Raw genomic sequence first — 27552 nt, 5'->3', positions numbered from 1 at the left:
ACCTTGTGGCATTGTGCTACTTTGCAGCAGACGGAAGTGGGAACTCAAAATCGGGACAACAGAAAGAGTCAGCAGCTTTAAATTCCTGGGTGTTAACATATCAGATGACCTGTCCTGGGCCATGCACATAGATGCAATGACAAGGAAAGCGCACCAGCATCTTTACTTTCTGAAGAGATTAAGGAGGTTCGGCTTGTCACTGAACACTCTACAAACTTCTATATACATACTTTTGAAAGTGCCCTAACTGGTTGCGTCATGGTCTGGTATGGCAATTTCAACGTGCAGGAACGTAAGAAGCTGCAGAGAGTAGTTGTCTCTGCCCAATACATCACAGGCACATCCCTCCCCACCACTGGTAGTATCTACAGGAGGCGCTGACTCAAGAAGTCAACATCCATCATCAAAGAGACCCAGCACCCGGGCCATGTCATCTTCTCACAGCTACAATTGGGCAAGAGGTACAGAAGCCTGAAGTCCCACACCACCAGGTTCAAGAACAGCTACTTCCCTTCAACCATTCGGTTCTTGAACCAACTGGCACCACCTTAATTACTACAGTTTAGCAACATTTGGGTCAGTTTGCATTAAAATGGACTTTGTTTTTTTGTTCTAATTGTGTACTTTCTTGTAAACTTGTGTTTAACATGATTAATTTAAGTTTTTCTTGTGAATGCTGCTTATATGATGCTATGTGCCTGTGATGCTGCTGCAAGCAAGATTTTCATTGCACCTGTGCAATAAACTTGAATTTGACAATCAGATGGATGGCATTACTTTGACTGGAATCATAGCTTCCCCACAAAAATTGGCAGTCTGCAACTCACATTGGAGCGAAAAAATCTACACCATTGAGTCTTTATGCCTAGATTTGTTTGAGGCCAGCTATAAGAATCATATTTTGCCACTGACTGGAATACCTGGATCATTATTTCCAGTTAAGACTAATCTTGACTAAGGCTAAACTTTCCAGCTTGGGACTACCATGAAACTTGGGATAAATAATTCCAGGACTCTTCCACTGCAATTTAAGTGGAAGATCAACAGAAACCTCAGAGAAGTAACATAAGTGGAATTTCTGCTGATCTCCCACCAAAATTGCAATAGTGGATCAGAAGGAATCCCTCAGCGATTCCATCCCAGATACTTATAGTGCAAAACAACTATAGAAAGTATTGTGTGAACCTGTCAGCTGCAAGTGGTGTACTTCACAGGGAACAGGCATGTACCAAAGTCTGAATGTATGCAATCATCACCCCAGTGATCGAACACATCAAAGGTCTGATAACCCTTGGAAATGATCCATCAACACCTTTACTATTCTGCTCACCTTACTCTGAGTGGCTGAGGATGAACTAAAATGAATGAAAAATCAACATAAAAGTTAAGGGATCATTTAAATAATGTGAAAGGGGCATCGACTAGAGGTGACAAGGACCATTTTAAAAAAACAAATTGTGACTGGAATATGTTGCCCAAGAGTGACAGAAACAGATTAAATGGAAACTTTCCAAAGCAACTGTATAAAAATTTGTGGGGGAAATATAATGTGCTACAGTGTAATTCCATTAATCTGCCAGAGTTGGGACTTCTGTGGTGGTGGACTCAGAAACCAGCATGGAGTTTCGGCATGGAAACAGGCCATTTGGCCCATCACGTCCACTGGCAGATTTTCCAGAGTATTGGATGTTATTGAAAAATTAATATCACAACACACTTTTAAATCATATTCAAATTCACATTTTTGAATCACGCAGTAGCATAATAAATTTTCCAGTTAAACCGGTAACTTTAAAGGTAATATGGGAAACAGGGTCTCAGTAAGCCAGATGCTGAACTATCAGGTTTTCTGAATAATCAGACAGCAGATTGTCAAGAGTTTTACTGTCATGGGCAAACAGCACAGGAAGTAGGACTGATTGGATTCTTGTCCCAAAGAACTGCCAGAGACTGACTGGATCAAATGACCTTGTGCACCGTATACTATAAAATCAGTCATTAGGTCTGACTACAGAACATGTGCATTAAAAGGTAGCTTAAATAATGGGTCACATCCACTGTCTGATCCAACAATTCTGGGAGGCAGGGATGGAAATGTTGAAGAAATAATGGAAAAACTCAGTCAATCAGACCCAGGATAATGTGGTTTATTATTATATAAATAGAACGAAGGTTCTAATTGTAATTCTAATTGTAGGATGAGTGGGCCAAAGAATAAATGGATAAAAAGTGCAAATTTAGAACAGAAAGCTATCCACACCACTCACAGCCCACCTGGTTCCATCTGTTGAATACCTGGACTGGTCTGAGTTAGGTGGAAGCAAAACTCTTGATACTATGATAAGGAGAGAGGCAAATCTCAGAAGACAGGGAAGATTAAATGTGCCAAATAGCCAACGTAAGAACAGGAGACCTTCATTCTAAAAGGCTGCTGTCCCAAAAACAATAGAACAGTTTATTTAAAACGCAGATACACACACACACACACACACACACACACACACAAGGATCTTGCTCATTCAACTCGTAACCCCTCCCTTGGCACAGTTCAGGCGAAGTATGCATCTATTCATGAACCCGGCCTTGGTCGTTGATCGGCTGGAACCTGTGCTGTTCCCGCCGGAGATCAACAATCCCCTTACCCCATTTATCAAGAGAGCTAAAGGGAGGGCGATCGCAACAAAGACAGTGAGTGAACACAGCGCGATCTCTGTAACGATTCACTTCAGCCCTTTTAATCTTCTTAAATATCTAAAGTGGTCACTGTCCAGCAGGATTGCACAACTGTTTTACACTTACCATCATCTGAGAAGGGTCAGGGTCCACCATGCAAACTCACAAACACTGAGACACAGATAGACTCAAATTCCCGCTCCAGCTGCTCGTCTTGAAGAGCAGAATGGCTCCGGAAACCTAAAACGAACCGACGAGGAGTATAATGTGACCGTCCGAGCTGCACAACAGACACCTACAGGAAGTGAGGGAGACATCATCTCCCTCCCTGGGAACAATAAAGTCCACCAAAACAGAAATGATAGAAAACATGTGCGGACAGACCCCCACGAAGTAAACAACAGATTTGGCGCGGCCCATGAACTGTCACAGTCAGGTAATTGCGGAGATTAGTAAATAGCATTCAAATATTGTGCTGAACTTCAACTCGCTAAAAGCAAACTTTGGGCAGTCGTATAAGTACGACTTTGTCACAGGTTTTCCAAATAAAAATGCACTAAAAGCATATGCCTATTTGTCTTCTTAGATCGGAATGCTCTAGAAGTTTATTTTTTAACAAAAGTGGCAGCCAATAAGTCGGAAGAACGGGACAAACGGTTGGGCTCACGCCAAACAGTCGAGCTGTCCAGCAAACGAAGTCAGTTTGCTCAGGAAAGAGTGCGTCAAACTAATAATAGAAACTACGGCGTCTACTCCCTACAGGATGCAGTGTGTGGAGGTAAATTGTCCATAAAATGGTTGCAAAATAGATTTATCTCAATCAACTGCAGTGAGCAAACTTGATTGATCAGGGATTGTGCCTATCCCCTTAAGAAACCAGAAATGGATGAAAATTAGCTACCGCGTCCTTGAAACGGCCCGAAGTATTACACAGGAATAAACTAATATCCCAACAAAAATTAGATAAAAGTGAGAGGATCTTGTCAATCACCCTGGCTCTACATAAGCCGTGAAAATCAGGAACTGCAGATGGTGGAAATAAAAAAACCGGTGGAAACTGCAGTCAGGCAGCGCCTGTGCAAAGTTGATGATCCTTTGTCAAGGGGTCTTCAAACTAAAACGTTAACTATGTTTCTCTTTGCACAGCCTCTACGTGTAAGTGTTTCCATCAATCTGCTTTTGCAACATAGGCCATCCACTGGACATCATTATTGCCACTCAGTCCATGCTCACAATCAGAATCAGATTTATTATCACTGTCTTATATGACACATAATTTGTTTTTTACCGCAGCAGTACAGTGCAAAGACATAAAATTACTGTAAATTACAAAACAAATAAACAGTGCAAAAAAATGAACAGGGAGGTAGTGTCCATGGGTTCATGGACTGTTCAGAAACCTGATGGTGTGGGGGAAGAAGCTGTTCCTAAATCATTGAGTGTGTGTCTTCAGGCTCCTGTACCTCTTCCCCTAATGAGAAGAGGGTATGTCCCGGATGGTGAGGGTCCTTAGTGATGGATGCCACCTTCTTGAGACAGTGCCTCTTGAAGATGTCCTCGATGGTGGGGAGAGTTGTGCCCGTGATGGAGCTGGCTGAGTCTACAACCCTCTGCAGCCTCTTCCAATCCTGTACGATCCTGAGCCTCCAGACCAGGCTGTGATGCAATCAGTCAGGATACTCTCCACCGTACACCTATAGAAATTTGCAACAGTCTTTGGTGACATACCCTCAAACTCCCAATGAAGTAGAGCTACTGGCGTGCCTTTTTCGGGATTGCATCAATGTGTTGGGCCCAGGATAGATCCTCTGAGATGTTAGACTCCTTGAAACTGCTCACCCCTTCCACTGCTGACCCCTCAATGAGGACTGGTGCATGTTCTCCCCTTCCTGAAGTCCACAATCAATTCCTTGAACTTGATGACATTGAGTGCGAGGTTGTTGTTGCGACACCTCTCAATCAGCCAATCTATCTCACTCCTGTATTTTGAGATTTTGTATGTGTCATCAGCAAGTTTATAGATGGCACTTGAGCTGTGCTTGCCCACACAGTCATGAGTGTAGAGAGAGTTAAGCACTGGGCTAAGCATGCATCCTCGAGGTGTGCCTATGTTGGTTGTCAGCAAAGAGGAGATATTATTACCGATCCGTACTGACAGTGGTCTCCCAATGAAGAAGTCAAGGATCCAGTTGCAGAAAGTGGTACAGAGGCCCAGGTTTAGAAACTTGGTGATTAATACTGAGGAGATGATGGCATTGAATGCCGAGCTGCAATCGATAAACAGCAGCCTGACATATGTTTTGCTGTTGTGTAGGTGCTCATAAGCAGAGTGGAGAGCCAGTCAGATTACATCCGCATTAGATCTGTTGCGGCAGTAGGTGAATTGCAGCAGGTCCAAGTCCTTGCTCAGGCAGGAGTTAATTCTAGCCCTAACCAACCTCTCAATGTACTTCATTACGGTAGATGTGAGTGCTACCAAGTGACAGTCATTGAGGCAGCTCACTTGGGCACTTTTGAGGCAGGTGGGAACCTCAGACAGCAGCAGTGAGAGGCTAAAGATGTCCTTGAATGCTCCAGCCAGTTGGTCAGCACAGGTTTCAGTACCAGGCCAGGTACACCGTCAGGGATGAAGGATGTTCTGACATCAGCCTCCGAGACAGAGATCACAGGGTTGCTGGATGCTGTGGGGATTCGCACAGGTGTAGTGTTATTCTCCCTTTTAAAGCGTGCATGAAAGGTGTTGAGCTCATCAGGGAGTAAAGCATCTCTGCTATTTATGCTATTAGGTTTTGCCTTATAGGACGTAATGGCATGCAAACCCTGCCACAGCTGTACTGCATCCGATTGTGTCTCTTCACATGGAATTGCCTTTTCACTCTTGTGATGGCCTACCGTGGGTCGTACCTGGACTTCTCGTAGGATTCTGGATCACCAGTCTAGAATGCCACAGATCTAGCCCTCAGCAGACTGCAAATCTCCTGGTTCATCCAGGGTTTCTGGTTTGGTAAGACTCGGTGTGTTCTTGAAGGCACACACTCAACCACACAGGTCTTGGTAACGTCAGTGACAACTGTGGCGTATTCATTCAGATCCAAAGATGAATCCCTGAATGTGGTCCAGTCTACCGACTCAAAGCAGTCCTGTAAACCCTCGTCCACCTTCCGTGACCATACCTTCACGTCTTCACCACAGGTGCTGTGGTCTTCGGTTTCTGCCTGTATGCCGGGAGTTGAAGTACAGCCAGGTGATCGGATTTGCCAAAGTGTGGGCACAGTAAGTGTTCTTGATGGTGGCGTAACAGTGATCAAATGTGTTGGCTCCTCTGGTTCTACAAATGACACATTGGTGGTAGTTTGTCAGAGACTTCTTCAAGCTAGCCTGGTTGAAGTCCTCCGCAATGATCAGGAAGGAATCAGGGTGCGCTGTCTCATGACTGTTGATCACGGTGCTCAGCTCCTCCAGTGCCAGCTTGATGTTTGCCAGGATGACAGTGGAGAATTCCCTCTCATGGACAAGTAGTCTATTATAAACTTGTTCTCATTAATTTCTCAATGTGCTCTTATATCACTGTCACTATATACATGGTAATTTATCTTATTCCCTTTCTCATTTATTAAAAAAAATTGCATTTTCATAGCACCTTTAGTGCTCCTCCAAGTTAACTAATCGAGTATTGTTGACATGTAGTCATTGTGGGTAATATACAGCAGGAAATTCTCTACATCATGTCACCTGGACACCTGTGGTTTACCAGCTTTTTCAAGTGGACCAATCTATCCACAATGTTTATGCTACTCTATCAGCAACAGCACACATCATTTTTTTTAAAGGAGAGTCAGATTTACAATCTAAACCACTTCCAGGAGCAATAAGAAATAGATTTTGTTTTTTCTAAGTCATTTATAAAAATACATAAAGTGTTTTATTCTCTTCACAGCATTCAAGGGCAAACATTTAACACTTTCCTAGGTCAGGCAGTTGGACCTAATTCTTCCGCATTTATCCTCATTATCCACAGAACTTCAAGTTTACATTTCAGTGCATGTATCTAATGAGAGAAAAATCTAGGAGGAAGGGGCGGTATTCCAACAATTTTACAACTCCCTGTGCCCAAATAAGCCTTTTTAAATTGCTCTTTGAAGTTGCATTTAGTGCCAGTGAGAAACCCGTGCCTGTCAATTTCATACCCAGTGTTATATAGTGACAGAGCTGTATGCATCAGGACTGCATCCCAATGTCACACTATGGATCACGCCTATTATTACAGTGACAGGTATGTATCCTTATTCCCAAATGATCTATGCCCACCAAGACTGCACCCCACAGTTACACAACTTGTGCCCACCAGTACTGTATGGACAAACAAGAACACAAAAAAAATAGGAGCAGAAGTAGGTCAACTGGCCTCTCAAGCCTCACCTACTACTCAGTACAATCATGCTGAAATACTTCAGGTCTCAACTCCTTCTCTGTATCAGATCCCCATTGCTCTCAATCCCCCACTCTTTCAAAAACTTATCAACCTCCACTTTAAATACCTCTAATGACCTTGCCTCTGCAACTCACTGGGATAGAGAATTCCAGAGATTCATTACCCTCTGTGAGAAGAAATGTCTATGTATCTCAGTCTTAAATGACTGGCCCTTTATCTTGAAATTATATCCCCTTCATTCATGAAAACATTTTGACATCTATTCTGTCATGCCCCTTAGAATCTTATATGTTTCAATAAGATTACTGCTCATTCTTCCAAACTCCAGAGTACAGACGCAACCCATTTAGCTCCTTTTGAGAGACAATCCTCTCATCCCAGGAATTAGCCTGGTGAATCTCCTTTAGACTGTCTCCAATGCAACTCTATCCGTTCTTAGGTAAGACGACCAAAACTGTGCACAGTCCTCCAGGTGTGGCCTCATCAACATCCTCTGCAATTGTAACAAAACTTCTCTATTTTGAAACTCCAGTGCGTTTACAATAAAGGTCAATGTGCCAACTGCTTTCTTAACTACTTGCTGCAGTGTTAAGCAGTGACCTATTCCCACCAGTACTGCACCCAACTGCTATATGATAACAGACTGGTCTCCATAAGCGCTATACCCCAGTGTTATACATTGACAGACTTGCCCCCATCAGTAGAGTAACAAAAAAACAGAATGCTGGAATAATACAGGTCAAGCAGCATCTGTGGAGGTAAACGGTGCAAGAAGATGTTTCGGGTTGAGGCCTTGTATCAGGCCTCAGAGAGAAGAGGAAAGATTGCCAGTATATAGCAGAAAGTGTGTGTGTGTGTGTGTGTGTGTGTGTGTGTGTGTGTGTGTGTGTGTGTGTGTGTGTGTGTGTGTGTGTGTGTGTGTGTGTGTGTGTGTGTGTGTGTATGTGTATTTGGGGGTGGAGGAAAAAGGGGAAAGATAGTAATGGGTGGAACTAGATGGGGAGGGGGGTGATCGGCAGATGGAACCAGGTGGGCTGGGTAGAAGCTGGTAGGTGATAGGTGGAACTCGAGGGGGAGGGTGTGACGGGCAGATGGAACCTGGTTGGGGGAGAAGTGAACAAAGGGAAAAGAACAACAACATTGACGACTGCATTAACACTGCCTCCTGCACTTGTGCAGAACTTGTCAACTTTATCACCTTTGCTATGAACCCCACACTCAAATTCACTTGGACCATTTCTGACACCTCTCTTCCTTTTCTGGATCTCTCTGTCTCCATCTCAGGAAACAAACTATCTACTGACATTTACTATAAACCCACTGAGTCGCACAGTGACCTGGACTACACCTCCTCCCACTCAATCTCTTGTAACGACTCCATCCCTTTCTCTCAGTTTCTCCACCTCCACCATATCTGTTCTTAAGTTGAGGCTTTCCACTTCAGGACATCTGAAATATCCCCCTTCTCTAGGAAACATGGCTTCCCCTCTACTGTAGTTGATGGAGCCCTGACTCACATTTCCTCCACTTCCTGGACCTTTGCTCTTACCCCCCTCCGCCCAGACAGCACAGCAAGAAGAATTCCCTTGGTCCTCACTTTTCACCCCACCAGCTTTCACATCGAGCACATCATCCTTTGTCATTTCCACCAGCTGCAACAGGATCCTATCACCAGTCATATCTTCCCCACCACAACCCTTTCTTCTTTCTGCAGAGACCACTCTCTCCATGACTCCCTGGTTCATTCATCCCTCATTGACCCTTTTCTGTCCCCTGGCACTTGTCCCTTCAACTATAGGAGGTACACCATTTGTCTCTGCACCTCCTCTCTTACCACCATCCAGGGACCCAAACAGCCCTTCCAGGTCAGACAAAGCTTCACATGCACTTCCTCCAACCATGTCTACTGCATTCGTTGCTCTCAATGCGATCTCCTCTCCAACAGTGAAACCAAGTGTATACTGGGCAACTGTTTTGTGGAACACATACACTGTGTGTGCAATGACCATCCAGACCTCCTAGTTGCATGCCGTTTATACTCCCCTTCCCATTCCTACACTAACCTGTTAGTCCTCAGCCTTCGCCAATGCCAGGGTGAGGCCAAACACAAACTAGAAGAATGACACCTTATATCCCACCTGGATAATAATTAGCAATTGGTTTATTATTGTCACTGAAAAACTTTATTCTTCACACAGTGAAAAACTTTGTTTTGCGTGCCATCCATACAGATCATTTCAGTACATTGAGGTACTGTTATGAGAAAGGTTCTTTTGGTATCTTAAAGAGAATGGTATCTGGACACATAGTCTTTGTGCTTTAAAAGGAGGATTTTATTCACAAAGTCCAACGCGGGAACAGTATGTGAAGGAACAAATGCACCCTCGCACTGGAGTGATCGCGAAACGTGGGGGGAGTCGCAACAGGGGTGAAGTGCGCACATGCTCACACACACACAACGAACTAGTACAAACATCCGGGAACAAATATGTTGTCTGGACCCCCTGAATCAGGACAAACAACGGCTCTACGCTACTAGGAATCTACTCAGGACGCTCCTAGACCCCTGTGGAAGTGCACCCTCTCACCTGTGGCCTCGACTCCAGCGGCAATCAGAAAAGAGAACGAGGGCCCACGTGTACCATCTTTTATAGGGCTGTAGCGGGGTGGAGCCCGCTCAGGTGAAACAAGCCAATGATTCAGGGTCAAGAACAAAGGTGGGTTATGAGCCAATCCTCAGGTGTGCTCTTTAATGGGTGGGGCGGGGCCGGATCCTTGATTGACAGTGGTATAGCTTCCAACCTGAGAGGCAATGCTATCATCCAACCATGGGGGTCAGTAGTGTCGTCACTGTCGTCTGACCCCTGTCCTTTCATACTACAGGTAGTACAAGGGAAAAGCAACAGAATGCAGAATATAGTGTTACAGAGAAAGTACAGTGCAGGCAGACAATAAGGTTCAAGGCCGTGACGAGGTAGATTGTGAGGTCAAGAATCCATCTTATCCTACAAGAATTCCATTCAATAATCTTATAACAGAGGAGTAGAAGCTGTCCTTCATCTTGGTGGTATGTGCTTTCACGGTTTTGTATCTTCTGCCCAATAGGAGGGGAGAAACAATGTAGTCTGGTACATAACCCCACTGTGGACCCAAGGTAATCTATAACCCAATGGTATCTACATTGATTTTTCCATCTTCAGGTAGCCCACATTCCCTGTGCTCCTTTCTCTCTCCTTCTGGCTTAGCCCCACCCCACCACCTTTCCCTGGTCACCCAGTTTCAGTTCCCTCCTCCACATGATTGCATCTGCCTGTAATCCACACACACCTTCTGGTTCCAACTGCCCACCATTCCTCCCTTACCTGGTTCCACATCACCTTCCTTACTTATCAGATACTTGCATCAGCAGCTTTTTGCTCATCTTCCAGCCTCTATCTCTACCTCCATACTTCCCCTCCCCTTATGTGGCTCCATCTGCCCATCATTTCCCTCCGCAGCTGATTCCACCTATCGCCAGCCCCTGCCTCACCCCACCCTTCTCCCTCTCACCTCTTTATACTGGCTATCTCCCCCTACACTCTCAGTCCTGATGCAGGGTCTCAATCTGAAATGCTGACTGTTATTTTGCCTCCAGAGATGCTGCAGAGCCCCTCCAGCAGTTTACTTTTTGCAAAGGGAGAAGAAAACTAGGTGGATGGCTGAGTCTTTGGGGGAAAAGAACACCGGGGAGTGTGGGTTGATTAAAATTAGAAAATGTTCATACCTTGGGTTGTTATTCGTCTAATTTGCATTTGGCCTCTTGTAGCAATGGAGAAGGCTGAGAACAGATAGGTTGGTGTGGGAGTGGGAAGGAGAGTTAAAATGACAGGCAACTGGAAACTCAAGATGGCCACTGTGGACAGAACTCAGGTGTTCCTCAAAACTGCTGCTCAGTCTATGCTTGGTTTCACCAATGTAGAGGAATCCACATTGCAAGCACTAAATGAATAGACCAATTTGGAAGAGGTGCAGGTGAACCTCTGCTGCACCCATAAGGGCTGTTTAGGTCCCTGGATGATGGTGAGGGAGGAGGCAAAGGGACAGGTTTTACGCCTCCTGGGGGAAAAGTGCCAGGGGACGGCGGGCGGGGGGGGGGGGGGGGGGTGGTGGGAAGGGATAAGCAGCCCAGGGAGTCTTGGAGGGCATGGTCCCTGTAGAAAGTAGAAAGGGGGAAGAGGGGAAAATAGGGGAAAATGTGAGTGGTGGTGGGATGATGCTGGAGCTGGCAGAAATGGAGGATGATGTGTTGGATGTGGAGGCTTGTGGGGTGAAAGGTGAGAAACTTCATTGCTATTCTGCCTGGGGCAGAGGAGGGTGAATGCAGACATGGAGGAAAGGTGTGTGAGGGCTCCACCAACTATGAGAGAGCAGAAAAAGGAGGACATTTCAGAAGCCCCAGAGCAGAAGGCGTCACCATGAGAACAGATGCAACAGAGAAGCTGAGAAAAAGGCATCTTTTTGGAAGACAGGGTGGAAGCTGTGCTATAAACTGGGCATCTTTCCTCTCAGTCCTGATGCAGGGTCTCAAACTAAAATGTCGACTTACATCTTTTGCCGCTAGACACGTTATTTGGTCTGCTGAATTCTTTCAGCATTCTGTTTTTTTGTTCCAGATTCCAGCATCTGCGTCTCTTGTCCCCACCCAAATGTTATACAGTGACAAATCCATCCCACCCGTACTCTACCCCAGTGTTGTATGGTGATAGACCTGTATCTGGAGTACTATAATCCAGTGTTATATGGTGACAGACATGACCCCACCAGCACTGTGCCCCAGTGTTATACAGAGGCATAACTGTCCTCACAGTAATGTACCCCAGTCATACAGTGGCAGACCTGTGCCCACAAGAACTGTACCCCAGTGTAATTAAGTGACCAACATGTACCATTAGGACTGGACCCCAGTATTATATCTGGGGAATTATCACTCTTGGCATCCACAGTATTCCTTCCTATAATCCCAACCACATCCCATGGCCTCAAGTCAGTGCTGAGCCCAGTAGTGGAGTAGGAAGCGCACTGCATGAACTCCAGCTCTTTATTGACTTTTATGTTGCAATGGAAGGGCAGAGAATTCAAGATGAAACTGATCTAAGCACTGCAGCTTGCTAGCAACTCTCTACAGACACAGCAGCTGAAGGGCTGCACAACTCACTCCATTGCTATGGTGACATTGACGCATTGAATCTTTCATTGAGTCCAGCAACTCCAACAAGAGAATGTACTAACATCTGGCAAAATTCCAGTCCTTAAAATCCAGTGTCTCAGTTAAGATTCCAGGTGTTGTGGAATTGCATAGAAGATTGCCCAATGATGCAGAGAGATATAGGTCAGCTGCAGATAAGTACATGGATAAGTACATGGGACTACGATATTGTGGCTATTACAGAGACATGGCTAACATCAGGGCAGGAATGGATATTGAATATTCCTGGTTTTCAGTGTTTTAAAAGGGATGGGGGGGGGGGAGAAGAGGAGGAGGGGTGGCGATACTGGTCAGGGACACTGTTACAGCTGCAGAAAGGGTAGATAATGTAGAAGGATCCTCTCTAGAGTCAATGTGGGTGGAAGTTAGGAACAAGAAAGGAGCAGTTTCCCTCCTGGGAGTATTCTATAGGCCCCCCGGTAGCAGGAGGGATACTGAGGAGCAGATTGGGAGGAAGTTTTTGGAAAGATGCGAAAACAACAAGGTTATTATAATGGGAGACTTCAACTTTCCAAATATTGATTGGCACCTACTTAATGCTAAAGGTTTAGACGGGGCAGAGTCTAAGTGTGTCCAGGACGGATTCCTGAAACAGTATGTTGACAGGCCGACTAGAGGGAATGCCATATTAGATCTAGTTTTAGGTAATGAACTGGGACAGGTGACAGATCTATTGGTGGGTGAGCATTTGGGGGACAGTGGCCATTGCTCCATAACCTTTAGAATTGTCATGGACAGGGATAGGAGCAAAGAGGACGGGAAGATATTTAATTGGGAAAAGGTGAATTATGAGGCTATAAGGCGAGAACTTGAGAGTGTAAATTGGGATGACATTTTTGAAGGGAAATGTACTATGGAGATGTGGTCGATGTTCAGGGATCTTTTGCAGGATGTTAGGGATAAGTTTGTTCTGGTGAGGCAGAGAAGGAATGGCAGGGTGAAGGAACCATGGGTGATGAAAGAGGTGGAACAACTAGTTAGTAAGAAGAAGGCAGCATACATAAGGTGTAAGCAGCAAGGATCAGACAGGGCTCGTGAGGAATATAGAGTAGCAAGGAAGGAACTTAAGAAAGGGCTGAGGAGAGTGAGAAGGGGGCATGAAAAGGCTTTGGCGAGTAGAGTTAAGGAGAATCCCAGGGCTTTTTTCTTGTACGTGAAGAGCAGAAGGATGGCTAGGGTAAAGGTAGGTCCGATTAAAGACAAAGGTGGGAGGATGTGCCTGGAAGCTGTGGAAGTGGGTGAGGTTCTCAATGAATACTCCTCTTCAGTATTCAGCAAGGAGAGGGGTCTTGATGATGCTGAGGACAGTGTTGGTAAGGGTAATGTTCTAGAGTATGTAGATATCAAGAGTGAGGATGTGTTGAAGTTGTTAGGAAATATTAGGATAGATAAGTCCCCGGGGCCTGACAGAATATTCCCCAGGCTGCTTCGGGAGGCAAGGGAGGAGATTGCTGAACTGTTGGTTAGGATCTTTGAGTCCTTGTTGTCCATGGGGATGGCACCGGAGGATTGGAGGGTGGCGAATGTTGTCCCCTTATTGAAAAAAGGTAGTAGGGATAGTCCAGGGAATTACAGACTAGTGAGCCTTACGTCTGTGGTGGGTAAGCTGTTAGAAAGGATTCTGAGAGATAGGATCTATGGGCATTTAGAGAATCATGGACTGATTAGGGACAGCCAGCATGGATTTGTGAAGGGAAGATCTTGCCTCACAAGCCTGATAGGGTTCTTTGAGGAGGTGACCAGGAAGATTGATGAGGGTAGTGCAGTGGATGTGCTCTACATGGATTTTGGCAAGGCATTTGATAAGGTTCCGCATGGTAGGCTTCTTCAGAAGGTCAGAGGCCAAGGGATCCAGGGAGGCTTGGCCATGTGGATTCAGAAATAGCTTGCCTGTAGAAAGCAGAGGGTTGTGGTGGAGGGAGTGCATTTGGATTGGAGGGCTGTGACTAGTGGTGTCCCACAGGGATCGGTTCTGGGACCTCTACTTTTTGTGATATTTATTAACGACTTAGATGTGGGGGTGGAAGGCTGGGTTGGCAAGTTTGCAGATGACACAAAGATTAGTGGTGTTGTGGATAGTGTGGAGGGCTGTTGAAGCTTACAGAGGGATATTGATAGGATGCAGAGCTGGGCTGACAAGTGGCAGATGGAGTTCAATTCAGAGAAGTGTGAGGTAGTACACTTTGAAAGGACAAACTCCAAGGCAGAATACAAGGTAAATGGCAGGATTCTGGGCAGTGTAGAGGAGCAGAGGGATCTGGGGGTTCATACCCACAGATCACTGAAAGTTGCCTCACAGGTAGATGGGGTAGTTAAGAGAGCTTATGGGATGTTAGCTTTCATAAGTCGTGGGATCGAGTTTAAGAGCCGCGAAGTAATGATGCAGCTTTACAAAACTCTGGTTCGGCCACACTTAGAGTACTGTGTCCAGTTCTGGTCGCCTCATTATAGGAAGGATGTGGAGGCGATGGAAAGGGTGCAGAGGAGATTTACCAGGATGCTGCCTGGATTAGAGAGTATGGATTATGAGATGAGACTAAAGGAGCTAGGGCTGTTCTCATTGGAGAGAAGGAGGATGAGGGGAGACATGGTAGAGGTATACAAGATATTAAGAGGAATTGATAGAGTGGACAGCCAGTGCCTCTTTCCCAGGGCACCAATGCTCAAAGCAAGAGGACATGGCTTTAAGGTAATGGGTGGGAAATTCAAGGGAGATGTCAGAGGGAGGTTTTTCACCCAGAATGCGCTGCCTGGGGTGGTGGTGGAGGCTGATACGTTGGTCAAGTTAAAGAGATTGTTAGATAAGCATATGGAGGAAGTTAAGATAGAGGGATATGTGGGAGGAAGAGGTTAGATAGTCTTAGGTGTGGTTTGAAGGGCCTGTATTGTGCTGTATTGTTCTATGGTTCTATGGTCATATGGGTGGAAAAGTTCCGGATGAGGTTTGATCCGGGCAAGTGTGAGGTGCTGAAGTTTGGGAGATCCAACATAAACTGAGAGTACACCATTACTGGCAGGATCTTTAACAGCATTGATGAACAGAGGGATCTTGGGGTCCAGGTACATGGCTCCTTAAAAGTGGCCGAACAGGTTGATAGGGTGATAAAGAAGGCGTAGGGCAAGCTTGCCTTCATTAGTCGATGCATTGTGTTCAAGAGCCAGGAAGTTATGTTACAGCTTTATAAGACTCTGGTTAGGCTATATTTAGAGTATTGCATTCATTTCTAGTCATCTCATTATTTGAAGGATTTGGAGGCTTTGGAGAGGGTGTAGAGGAAGGCTTGCAGGATGCTGCCTGGTTTAGAGGACATGTGCTATAAGGAGAGGTTGTACAAGCTGGGCCTTTTCTCTCTGGAGTGGTGGAGGCTGAGGGGAGACTTGATGGAAGTTTATAAAATTATGCGAGGCACGGATGGAGTAGACAGCCGGTATCTTTTTCCCAGGATTGATATGTCTACTAACAGAGGGCATGTATTTAAGATGAGTGGGAGAAAGTACAAAGGAAGTTTTTTTTACACAGAGTGTGGTGGGGGCCTGGAATGCACTGCCAGGGGTGATGGTAGAGGCAGATAGCATAGGAGCATTTAAGAGGCTCTCAGATAGGCACATGAATATGCAGAGAAGGGAGGGATATGGTCAATGTTCAGGAAAGAGGGAATAGGGAAGATGTGCAGGAATAAAAGGGAAGCAGGATCGAGAAGAGTGGACATTTTGGAGCAGCCACTTTTGGGAGTAGCTGCGTTTGAGCTGTGAGTGCTGTGGTTGAGTATAAGTGTGGAAGCTTTACTTCAGGAGGCTTCAGTGAGAGGAAGCTGAGCAGTTAAGTGCAGGTAAGACTTTCCTTAGAATTACTCTTCCTATGAGAATAGCTGGGCTGGCAGTTAGGGCAGTGGTATGCTCCTCCTGCAGGATGTGGGAGATCAGGGAGACTGCCAGTGTCCCTGATGACTTCAGCTGTAGGAAGTGTGTGCAACTGCAGTTCCTGACTCACCGTGTGAAGGAACTGGAGCTGGAGTTGGACGTACTTAGGATCGTCTGGGACGCTGAGAGCATCACTGACAAAAGTTTTAGTGAGGTGGTCACACCTAAGGTGCTGACAGCAGGTAGTTGGGTGACAGGCAATATGGGCAAGCCAGTTTTGGATCCAATCAGCCAAGTCACCGTTGATCCTACGCATCCCAATTTTCTGGATGAGCCTAGCATGTGTGATTTTGTCAAATGCTTTACTAAAATCCATGTGTATTAACAGTATAAATAGTTGGACCATGCTTCTCCAAATGCTCATAAATCCTATTGTTAAGAATCCTCTCCATTGGTTTCCCTGCCACTGACATGAGATTCACCAGTCTGTAGTTTCCAGGATTATCTTTATTTCCCTTCTTGATTAATAGAACATTAACTCCCTGCCAGTCCTCCGGCACCACACCTGTGGCTAGTGAAGATACAAGGATCCTGGTCAAGGCCCCAGCCTCTCTCAGTAACCCGGATATATCCCATCAAACCCTGGGGACTTATCCACCTTAATGTTTTTCTAGAGACCAACCACTACTCTTTCCAATTCTCGAAATGCCCTAACATCTCAGCATGTTCCACTCTGATCTCACTACATCCTTCTCTTCAGTAAATACCAATGCAAAGTACTCATTTCGGATCTTGCCCACATCCTCCGCTGCAAAGCCCAAGTTTCCTCCTTTATCCTTGAGTGGTCCTACCCTCTCCCGAGTTATTCTCTTGCTCTTGATGTATGTGCAGAATGCCTTGGGATTCTCTTTAATCCTACTGGCCAAGGACTTTTCATGACCTCTTCTAGCTCTCCTGAGTCCTTTTTTGAGTTCCCTTCTGGCTTTTTCATAGCCCTCAAACACCCTGTTCGATTCCAGCTTCCTCAGCCTTACATATGCTTTACATATACATAACCACCTTTCTCGTCATCTAAGGTTCCCGTACCTTGCCATCCTTCTCTTTCTCTCATACTAGAACAAACTGGTCGTGAACTCTGTACAGCTGGTCTTTAAACAACCTCCACAAGCCAGATATACATTTGCCTGAAAACAACTCTTCCAAATCAGCTCTCCCAGCTCCTGTCTGATGCCCTCATAATTTGCCCTCCCCTAATTTAATACTTTCCTGCAAGGTCCACTCTTACCCTTATCCATAGCTGCCTTAAAGCCTAAGGAGCTGTGATCACTGTTTCCCAGATGTTCACCCACTGAAAGGTCAGTCACCTGGCCAGGCTCATTCCTCAGTACAAGATCCAGTACAGCCTCCCCTCTAGTTAGACTATCCACATAGTGCTTCAAGAAACCCTCTTGGACGTACCTTCCAAATTCTGCCCCTTCTAAATCTTTTGCACTAAGGAGTTTCCAGTCTATGTTAGGGAAGTTGAAGTCACCCACAATGATAACCCTGTTGCTTTTGTTCCTTTCCTTAATCTGCCTGCGTATCTGCACCTCAGTGTCAGCTATTTGGGGTCTATAGTATAAACCCATCAGAGTGATTGCACCTTTCTTATTTTTGAGTTCTACCCATATTGACTCAGCTGATGGGGCTTCCATTATGTCACCTCTGAGTGCAGCTGTGATATTGTCCCTGACTAGTAATGCAACCCCTCCCCCTCTTTTCCCTCCTTCCCTACCTCTTCTAAAACATCAAAACCCTGGAACATTAAGCAACTAGTCCTGTCCCTCTCTCAACTAGGTCTCTGTAATTGCCACAACATCATAGTTACATGTACTGATCCATGCTCAAAGTTCATAGCCCTTACTCTTAATACTCCTTGCATTGAAATAAACACATCTCAATCCATCTGGCATGTTGTTTATATTCCCTAGCTCCTGCCTATCCTTCCCTATAGTATTGCTGCTCACGACATCTAACTTAGCTTCAATCCCTCCATTCTGTGACCTGGTGCTCCGGTTCCTATTCCCCTGCCCATTTAGTTTAAAACTTCCCAGGTAGCAACAGTAAACTTCTCTGTCAGGATATTGGTTCCCCTCCTGTTAAGGTATAACCCATCCCTCTGGTACAGGTCACCCCTGCCCCAGAAGAGGTCCCAGTGATTCAGAAACCTGAAATCCTGCCCCCTGCACCAGCTCATCAACCACACATTCATCTGCTCTAACTTTCTATTCCTATCCTGACAAGCATGTGGCACTGTGAGTAATCCAGAGATTAATACCCTTGTGGTCCTACTCTTTAATCTCTTTCCTAACTCCCTATACTTACTGCACAGGATCTAATCCCGCTCCCTACCAATGTCATTTAGAGTGAAGTACTGCTAAACGCTTGGAGTGAAGTACTGCTAAATGCTTGGAGTGAAATACTGCTAAATGCCTCTCCTTTCAACAGGCAAATAATTCATGATATGGAAGGGTGGAATCATAAGAGCAGGGGTGTGAATTTTGGGAGTTTTTTTCTGCTTATGGTTATGATGAATAATCAGGAGCATTCTATGTAGGAAGTTGTACTTTAAGCAAACGTTCTTGAGTTTGGCTCATATTTCAATTGGTTATAACTCTCCATTTTAGCAGCAAACAATGGGAATCATTCATTATTACAGTACTTTTCTTTTAATTGGATTGTAGAAGGGGATTGGAATGTCACCACCACCCCAGCAGCCTCCAATGCACCTGAACCCACAGTCGCCGTTGTGGACATAAGATCAGTCTTCCAGAGAGTGAACTTGCGGAAAGCATCTGGCCCAGATGGTGTCCCTGGCTGTGTCCTTAGATCCAGTGCAGATCAGCTGGCAGGGGTTTGAAGACATTTTTAAACTTTCTCTGGTTCAGTCTGAGGTTCCCACCTGCTTTAAGGAGAACACTATCATCCTGGTACCTAAGAAAAACAAGATAACGTGCCTTAATGACTACCACCCAGTGGCTCTGACATCCATCATCATGAAGTGCTTCAAGAGGCACGCATTAACTACAGCCTCCCAGGCAACCTTGACCCGCTGCAATTTGCCTACCACCGAAACAGGTCTATGGCGGACGCCATCTTCCCTGGCCCTGCACTCTAGAGCATCTGGAGAATAATGATACCTACGTAAGATATTGTTTATTGACTACAGCTCCACCTTCAATGCTAACATTCCAAGCAAACTAATCACAAAACTCCAAGGCCTGAGACTCAACACCTCCTTTGCAACTGGATACTTGACTTCTTGGCCAACAGACCGCAATCAGTAAGGATAGGCAGCAGCACTTCCGCCACAATTATTTTCAACACTGGTGCCCCACAAGGCTGTGTCCTCAGCTACTCTACTCCCTATACACTCATGACTGTGTGGCCAGACTCTGCTCTTTCTCCATCTACAAGTTTGCAGGTGGTATCACCGCAATTGGCCATATTTCAAATAACGATGAGTTGGAGTACAGGAAGGAGATAGAGAGCCTAGTGACATGGTGTCATGACAACCTTTCCCTTAATGTCAGCAAAACAAAAGAGCTGGTCATTAACTTCAGGAAGGGGGGCAATGCACATGCTCTTGTCTACATCAACAGTACTGAGGTCAAGAAGATTGAGAGCTTCAGGTTCCTCGGAATTAACATCACCAATAGTCTGTGCTGGTCCAAGCACTTATATACCATGGCCAAGAAAGTGTACCAGTGACTCTACTTCCTCAGGAGGCCAAAGCTATTCGGCACGTCCCCGTTGACCCTCACCAATTTTTATAGATGCACCTTAGAAAGTATCTGATCCGGATGCATAATGGATTAGTATGGCAACTGCTTTGCTCATGACCACAAGAAACTGTAGAGATTTGTGGACACAGCTCAGCATATCACAGAAATCAACCTCCCCTCCATGGACTCTGTCTATACTTCTCGCTGCCAGGTAAAGCAGCTAACATAATCAAAGACCCTACCCACCTCAGACATTCTCTCTTCTTCCCTCTCCCATTGTGCAGAAGACATAAAAGCCTGAAAGCAGGTACTGCCAGGTTCAAGGACAGCTTCTATCCTGCTGTTATAAGACTATTGAACAGTTCCCTAGAACAATAAGATGGGCTCTTGACCTCACAATCTACCTTGTTATGACCTTGCACCTTATCGTCTACCTGCACTGCACTTCCTCCATAACTGTAACACTTTATTCTGCATTCTGTTATTGTTTTACTTTGTACTACCTCAATGAACTGTATGAATGGTATACAAGTTTTTCACTGTACCTCGGTACGTGTGACAATAATAAACCAATTTGTCCAATTAATTTAATTTAGATGTTGAAAAGAGAGCCATTTAGCAGTAATTTACTCTAAACAATATGTAAAGATTGCAAGGCACGACTTGCCCATAACAGATGCAGCGCATCTGGTAATTCACCCTGTAAATACTGAGAGATCAACATGATCTGATAAGCTCTATATTATTACTAAATGTTGGAAAACTACATACTTGCTAGATTGCCAGTAAAAGGTTGTGTGCCGGGCAGTACAAGAATTGGTTGAATCTGTCATTTTACACGACACGTTATGGCTACAATCCCAAAGATTCAAGTCAAGCAAGATTGGAGGGAAAAGGTTCAGGGAATTGGAAGAGAATAACATGGGATGCAAATGGATGCCTGATTGTTGCCATAGACTTGGCAAGATCTGTTTTCATGCTGTATAATTCAATGATCTATAATCTATTAGTTGGATACAAGTAAGCCAGAGAAAGGGTAAGGAGGGAGAAGGGCTGAATGACTGAGTATTTTATTTATGTTCCCATGAGAGCTGTTCACACATCTCTAATTCAGTTAAGTGCAGATATAAATGAAAATCCAAAAACTGCAGATGATGGAAAACTAAAATAAAAACAGAAAATGCTAGAAATACTCATCAGGTCAGGCTGCATCTGGGGGAAGAGAATCAGAGTTAATGCTGCAGATTGAAGCCCCTTTTTCAAAACTGGGAATGAGAGAAAAGAAGCTTGTTAAGCTGTAGGGAGGGGGGATGTCACTGATAGGGTAAAATCAGGGTGACCATGGCGATAAACTGTAGGTAAGGTTATCTGGTCAATGAGTGGATAGGAGAATATATACAAAAGAATGTTGGAATTGTAAAATGCAGAGCATGAAGAGCTGGTCAGCAGGTCAGGATAGGCACAAAGGAAAGAAAATTGGCTATGGAAGCAGCTTTGGTGAACACCTGACCTGCAAAGATGGAGGCCTTGAAAATTTTACTCCTTGAAGAATTTATCTATTTTCCCTTTTGAGACTACAATCAAATCTGCTTTGACAATTGTTTTCAAGAAGGGAATTAGGAAAGCCAGGAGGGGCCATGAAAAGTCCTTGGCAAGTAGGACTGAAAAGGAATCACTGGGCATTCTAAACATACATCAAGAGCAAGAGGATAACTAGGGAGAGAATAGGACCACTCAAGGATAAAGGAGGGAACATGTTCTTGGAAGTGGAGAATCTGGGCAAGGTCCAAAATGAGTACTTTGCATCTGTATTTACCAAGAAGGATGTGGAGGATAGTGAGATCAATGTGGAGCGTGTTAATATGCTAAGGCATTTTGAGATAGAGAAGGAGCTAGAGTTGGATCTCTTAAAGAACATTAACCTGGTTAAGTCCCCAGGACCGAATGGGATATATCCCAGGTTATTGAGAGAGGCAAGGGTTGAGATTGCTGGGGTCTTGATCGAGGTCATCATGTCCTTTCTAGCCACTGGTGAGGTCCCGGAGGACTGGCGAGTAACTAATGTTCTTCCAATATTCAAGAAAAGAAATGGGGATAATCCTGGAAACCATAGACCAGCAAGTCTCACATCAGTGGTAGGGAAGGTGTTGGAGAGGTTTTTGAGGATAAGATTCATGAGCATTTGGAAAACCATGGCCTGATCAGGGACAGTCATTGTGGCTTTGTGTCTCACTAACTTGATGAGTTTTTCAAGGAGGCGATGAAAGTGATTGAAGAAAGTGGAGCTGTGGATATCGTCTGCATGGATTTTAGTAAGGCATTTGACCAGGTCCCTCATGGTCAACTCATCCAGAAGATTAAGATGTATGGGATCCACGGATGACTTGGCCATTTGGATTCAGAACTGGCTTGCCCATAGAAGACAAGAGGGTAGTGGTTGATGGGACTTATTCTGGCTGGAGGTCCATGACTAATTGTGCTCCACAGGAATCCACACTAGGACCACTGCTGTTTGTGATATATTTCAATAACTTGGATGAAAATGTAGTTTGCAGACGATAACAAGATTGGTGGCATTGTGGATAGTGTAGAAGATTGACAAAGGATACAGCGGGATAGAGATCAGTTGCAGATATGGGTGGGAAAATAGCAGATGGAGATTAATCTGGCCAAGTGTGAGGTGTTGCACTTTGGGAGATCCAATGTAAAGTGACAGTACCTTGTTAATGGCAAGACCCTTAACAGTATTGATGTACAGAAAGTGGCTGTACAGGTTGATAGGGTGGTAAAGATGGTGTATGGCATGCTTGCCTTTATTAGTCAAGGCAATGAGTTCGAGAGTCGGGAAGTTATGTTGCAGCTTTATATAACTCTGGTTAGGCTCCATCTGGAGTATTGCATTCAATTATGGTCGTCCCTTTATAGGAACGACGTGGAGGCTTTGGAGAGGGTACAGTAGAGGTTTAACAGGATGCTGCCTGGATTAAAGGGGTATGTGCTATCAGGAGAGGTTGGACAAACTTGGGTTGTTTTCTCCGGAGTGGCGAAGGCTGAGAAGAGACCTGATCGAAGTTTATAATATTATGAGAGGCATCGATAGACAGCGGATATCTTTTTCGCAGGGATGAAATGTCTAATACCAGAGGGCATGCACTTAAGGTAGGAGGGGGTTAGTTCAAAGGAGATGTGTAGTGCAAGTTTTTTTTAACACCCCTGGTGCCAAGGGTGATAGTGGAGGCAAATACAACAGAGCTGTTTAAGAGGCTCTTAGATAGGCACATGAATGTGCAAAAATTGAAGGAATATGGACATTGTGTCGGCAGAAGGGATTAGATTAGTTAGGTATTTTATTACTAGTTTAATTAGTTCAGCACAACATCGTGGGCCAAAGGGCCTGTTCCTGTGCTGTACTGTTCTATGTACCCTATCAGGGAGTGCATTCTAAATTTGGACTACTTTTTCCACTTGCCAGTCATTACTCCTTCAAATCATTAGAATCTTTCTAAACAGTTGATGATTTTACACACCTGTATCAGATTAAGAGGAACAATGCCAAATTCTCCAGTTTCTCCGTGTTACCAAAGTCTCTCATCACAGGAACCATTTAAGTAAAACTCCTCCATCCGCTCTTGAGGATTCACGTCCTTCTGGAATGGGGCCTTGAACTGGGCACAATACAGGCCATATCCAGGTAACAAATGGCTTCCTTTTTAAAGACGTCCATAAGCCAATATTGTCCATAAGTTGGTAAATACACAAAAATCACCTGATATGTTTACCATACCGCCACAGTATTGTATTTAATAGTATTAATAGCACGTAAGACTGATAAGAAAGAACAATCACTATAAGTGGAGAGAGAAAGGAAACTACTTCTGCCATTCGTAGGAACAAACATATATACATACATTGGACTTCTGAATTTAATAATATTACGGGAGCTCGTTCATTGATACTGCTGTCCATAAGTCGGGTGTTCATAACCCAGGAATGGCTTGTACTCCATGGGTTTAACAAAACATCTGTGCCTTTGTACTCTTTTCCTCCATTCGTAAACCTAGAATCCTGTCCGCTGTATACTGCTATTTTCTTACTTCAAGTAGGCCAATTCAGCCCAACGCCAGCTCTCAGATCACTCCCATCAGCCCCATTACCCCACTTCCTTGTAACCTATTCTCTTTCATTTGCCCATCAACTCTCCCAAATTCCCTTGCCACCCACCTGGAGGCATTTTGCAGTAGTCAATTAACCTAACAGCATATCTACATGAATTGCTTTGATAACTTGTACTGTCCATTTACATGTGGGCACAAACACTGCCCCCACCACCCATCCAGACTCCTGCACCCTGTTCTTGCAACCCCTTTAAAACTGTGCTTTATGGCCTCTACTCCATTCTCCCACTAGAAAATATTACCTCACTGCACTAGCATTTGTCTGTCATGCGTCCATCCATTCCTTACACCAGTATCCTGCATCAATCAACCAACACATCCAAGTTTCATTTCATCTGTAGATTTTGAAATTGTGCCCTGAACCCCAAGTCTGAGCTATTATCAAAACTAACAGTGATTCAAGTTCTGAATTCTGGGAATCACCACTATTTAACTTGGCTATGGTCCATAATCTGTAATTTCTATCTTTTAGCTGCTACTTTATCCATAATGCTACTGTCATCTCCTGCCATGGGCTTCAATTTTGCTAACAAAATTAACAAAAAAACAGAAAATGCGAGAAACACTCAGCAGGTTAGGAAGGCATAAGTCAGTCTATTTCTGGTTGGCAAGATGTAATCCCTCAGTATTTAAGTAATATGTTTTCTTAACTTTTCCTACCAACATATGCAATTTCATGTTTTCATTTGCCAGATCTTTGCCCACTCACTTAGCCCATCAATATCTCTTTGTAGCCTCATTAATCTCTTCACAGCTTACTTTCCTACCTCAAACAGAAACATAAAATGTTGAAAAAACTCAGCAAGTCAGGCAGCATCTGTGGAAAGAGAAGCAGTCCTTTCTAGGGTCTTTACATTGTCCTAAAGTGAATGCAATTCCAGTTTATAAATGTTTTACAAAGATTCAACAGAATGTCTTTGCCTTTGTACTTTGTACTCTATTAATGAAGCTCACAATACCATTTGCTTTACTAACTGTTTTGTCAACATCTCCTGCTGCTTTCATCAGCAGTGACTTCCACCTGAATCTTCTTACCAACCCCTATTCTAATCCACTATTCTCTGCCCCATTAGTATTCAGAACCGATGCCCTAGTACTAGACAAGGGATGTCAAACATGCATCTCTAGTCAAATGCAACTGTGTTGTGGGCAGAATCTGGACCACTGGGTGCAAGCTTAATATCCTTGCTCCAGCAACTTAAGTAACTAGACAACTGCCACATGTAAGCCTGGTGAATGAGTGCCAGCAGGCTATGTGATTGAAGGGGCATCTTGGCAATGAAGTCCAAACCCATCTTCTTCTGATAGTTAAAAGGACTTGTGTTTCTGCAGCACCTTTCACTGCCTCAGGATGTACCAAAGTGCTTTACAGTCAACGAAGTTTCATATACACTCAGCCATAGGGAATATGGGGGGGGGGGGGGGGGGGGGTGTTGGAGTTTGCAGTTGCATAAGAATTGCTCAAAAAGTCATTACTGCACATCACACATTTGTATTTTATGCATAAACCTTTAAAATAATTGCTGACCTATATGTGGAGACACAAGAGATTGAAGAAGCTGGAATCCGGAGAAACTGCTGGAGGAACTCAGCAGGTCAGGCAGCATCTGTACAGGGAAATGGATAGTCGACATTTCAGGTTGATACCCTTCATCTGGACTGAAATCTGGACAACATTTAGTTTATTAGTTTCCAGGGATGTTTGTTAAAGTAAGATTAATGCCTCTGCTCTCCTTCAAAACAGTGTCACAGGATCTATTCTGTCCCAGCTGATAGATTAAACAGAACCTTGAGAACTCAGAACCTTGAGTTCACAGAGTAGTACCTCTGACAGTGGAGTGCTTCATTAACACTGCACAGAAGTCAGCCGAGAGTTTTGTTCTCAATTTATTGGAATGGGACAAAAATTCACAATTTTTAACTCAGAAATTTGAGCATAGGTCTTGAGACATCATCCTCCAAGAAATGATGACGGCAGGATTGGTAGGAACAAACAAGTCCAGCTGATTTTTACTTTTGTAATTCAGGAGGAGAATTATAGATATTTGCTTTAAGATGAGGTAACTCAACACACACTAAGAAAGATTGAGACTTATTCTGGCTGGAGGTCCGTGACTAATGGTGTTCTGCAGGGATCCGTATTGGGACCTCTGCTGTTTGTGATAGTATATAAATGACCTGGATGCAAACATGGATGAGTGGGTTAGTAAGTTTGCAGACGATACAAAGATTCGTGGCATTGTGGATAGCAAAGAAGATTGCTGAAGGATACAGCGGGATATAGCTCAATTGCAGATATGGGCAGACAAATGGCAGATGGACCTTAATCTGGACCTAATTAATTGGTCAGTGAGGTGTTGCACTTTGGGAGATCTAATGTGAAGGTACCCTTATGACAAGACCCTTAACAGTGTTGATGTTCAGAGGGACCTTAATAAGGTCTAAGTCTATAGCTCCCTAAAAGTGGCTGCACAAGTTGATATGGTGGTAAAGAAGGCATATGGCATGCATTAGTAGAGGCACTGAATTCAAAAGTCGGGAAGTTATGTGGCAGCTTTATAGAACTCTGGTTAGGCTGCATTTGGAGAGTTGTATTAAATTCTGGTCACCCCATTACAGGAAGGATGAGGAGGCTTTGGAGAGGGTGCAGAAGAGGTTTACCAGAAGCAACGCACACAAAATGCTGAAGAAACTCAGTGGGTCAGGCAGCATTTATGCAGGAAAATGAACAGTTGACACTTCAGGCTGAGACTCTTCAGGACTGGAAAGAATTAGGGCAGAAGCAAGAATAAAAGGGTGGGGAAAGGAGGACCCCTCCCCTTTCCTTCCCCTTCCCCGCCCTCATGACCTGCCTATCACCAATACCTTGCTCCGTCTGGTTCTCCACCTCCTTCCCTTTATTCCATGGTCTACTGTCCTCTCCTATCAGAGTCCATCTTTTTTGGCCCTTTGTCTCTTCCACCTCCCAGCTTCTCACATCATTCCCACTTCCTCCACCCTCTCTCCCCACCTATCTTCCCCTTCTCACCTAGATTCACTTATCATCTGCCAGCTTGTGCTCCACCCCTTACCCTTCTATTCTGGCTTCTGCTCTCTGTTTCCAGTCCTGATGAAGAGTCTCAGCCTGAAATGTTGACTGTTCAGTTCCTTCCATAGATGCTGCCTGATCTACTGAGTTCCTCCCGCGTTTCGTGTGTGTTGCTCCAGGTTTCCAGCACCTCAGTCTCTCTTGTGCCTCAGGTTTACCAGAATGCTGCATGTGCTATGAGGAGAGGTTGGACAAACTTGGGTTGTTTTCTCTGAAGCAGCAGAGGCTGAGGGGAGACCTGATAGAAGTTTATAAGATTATGAGGGACAATAGGTAGACAGTCAGTATCTTTTTCCAGGGTTGAAATGTCTAAT

General features: G+C 44.5%; 1 protein-coding gene across 1 annotated transcript in view; it reads right to left on the bottom strand.

Moving 5' to 3' along the window:
• LOC127572979 (MOB kinase activator 3B) overlaps window positions 1-2884 on the bottom strand; it is a 68737-nt gene extending 65853 nt beyond the window's left edge. The window contains exon 1 of the mRNA XM_052020725.1: window positions 2800-2884. The gene's annotated coding sequence lies outside the window, so the exon portion shown is untranslated. The remainder of the gene's footprint in view (window positions 1-2799) is intronic.
• Window positions 2885-27552: the final 24668 nt, after the last annotated feature.

The sequence above is a fragment of the Pristis pectinata genome, chromosome 7 (genome assembly GCF_009764475.1).
Source record: "Pristis pectinata isolate sPriPec2 chromosome 7, sPriPec2.1.pri, whole genome shotgun sequence".
In the NCBI taxonomy this organism is placed as follows: Eukaryota; Metazoa; Chordata; class Chondrichthyes; order Rhinopristiformes; family Pristidae; genus Pristis; species Pristis pectinata.
Note: the sequence above shows the minus strand (reverse complement) of the source record. Positions and strands in the feature narration are given on the sequence as shown.